This window comes from Aplysia californica, unplaced genomic scaffold (genome assembly GCF_000002075.1).
Source record: "Aplysia californica isolate F4 #8 unplaced genomic scaffold, AplCal3.0 scaffold00814, whole genome shotgun sequence".
Classification (NCBI taxonomy): domain Eukaryota; kingdom Metazoa; phylum Mollusca; class Gastropoda; order Aplysiida; family Aplysiidae; genus Aplysia; species Aplysia californica.
Window position 1 is genome coordinate 259,876 of NW_004798084.1, and position 2,045 is coordinate 261,920.

Genomic DNA, 2,045 nt, shown 5'->3' on the forward strand with positions numbered 1-2,045 from the left:
TATATTATTATTATTATTATTATTATTATATTACTATTATTATTATTATTATTATCATTATTATTATCATTTCGACAAAATAGGCCTAGATCTAGATCTAGGTCTTGCTACAAAACTTAAGGGCATAAATGATTCCCAATCTGAACTCATTCTCTATTGTGTAATGTGTAACCAATGATAGTACATAACATTATGTACTATCATTGGTGTAACCAGAGAGGGTTTACAGTAATAATAGTATTACTGTAAACTCTCTGGTGTAACTAATAAATATTTTGAAAGTACGGTAATTTATTATTTTTGCATTGGAACTCAAAAAAAGAATTGGAGACCTAGATCTCTTGCTGATACATGTATTTCCAAATCTGCATTTAGCCTACATGACAAATAATCGAAGATTAGCGAGGTGATACCCAAGACTCAGTAAGAGTGATACTAGATTTCTAGATCTTGAGAGTAAAAAAAGCTGATATATACATGTTCGGTGGGAAAGAGAGGCCAAACTCAAAGAGGAGCAAACCACGAGCACCCGCCAACTACCCATCCACGGCCTAGTCGCTTACTTCTTTGCGTTCCCCAGGGTGGTTTGACTTCTGCAGGGTTCTTCAACCTGCAGTGCAACTGATTTTTACACATGTGGCCGTTTTTCCTACTCGGGCCCCCTTGCCTTCAGACTCAGACAACTTATATTATTATTCCGATTTCGAAAGTACTCTGATATTTTAATACAAGACTGGCTGGAGTATTTTCAGTTTTGATAGAAATTAATTTTGAATGTTTCCCAGGTGGCGGCCGAAGCCTAGTATACTACATGTACTCGGTTATCGATTTTAGTTAGGACCACCAACAAAAGTTCTTTTACGTGCGCAACTTCCCTAACGAGCGACCACCCCAATAATTTAAAACACAATACAGTAGAGACCTAGAAGTAGAAGCCTAACCCAAACCCTACCCCAACCCCTTCTTGTGACCCTAGCTCTCTGTTCTAATAGAAAAGGTGTGTGGCTGAAAGACAGCAGTTACATAAACACGGACAAACTGGCGGGAAAATGCCTTTTTCTTCGATTTCACTATTTTGACTAGCGCCTGATTTCACAACGATGCCTCACAAATAGAGAAATAGAAACAAGAACTGAAAGCAAATTATTAATGGCAGTGATCAGAATTGTTCCATACTGAAACATAATGTTCCTATTAAGACAAAGCCATTAAAATGATCAACACTAACTTCATCCCATCACTTACCAATTATGAACGCCAAACATGAAATGTGAAGGAAGACATTTGAGCAAAGAATAACAACTTGTTTTATAAAATGTAGCTGTTTAAAATGCTCCCACTGACACAATTTAATTAAGGAGGCGGGTTACCAGACCTGCCTGTCAGGGCCACACGCGAGCTGAGAGGGATACAATCAATTATCCTAGTAGACAGACAGAGGTATGACATTTTCTTCTGTAGGCGGCAGTAGGCCTTAGTACATCATGTTGAATTAAAATTAATTTGAGATACTTTTGACACACACGCTTTTGTTTTAAATCTTTTGAAAATCTTAGTTTTAATAAGATTTCGAGTTTTAAAGCACCACAACTCAGATTAGCCATGATAAAAGTGCCGAACATTAGAAATGTATTAAAATCAGAAACTAGATAAATACAAAGTAGTAGGAGGAGCGTGAGATAATTATAGGCCTACAGCAATAGTTTTATCTAGTCTATACATTTGGCAACTTGGAAACAAATTTGTCACTTTTCCCATAAAACTACGACAGCCACAGAGTTGAAAGTTGGCAAGTACCTGCAAAAAGAAGGGGTCCCCATGACGGAGCCCGATTTTTTATTTATTTATAAGGAATTCGTATTTATAATTCCCTGAAAATTATATTTTTGACAAAAAATTCCCGTCCTTCTTTCGCCTTTGTGATTATTCCACTGAGAAACAGAACAAATCTGCGTAGCTGTCCTCCACAGCGGAAGTGCCGGAAGTGATATTTCTTGAGGTGCATTTTGTTTTGAGTATAGATCTAGATCTAGATCTAGACCTTT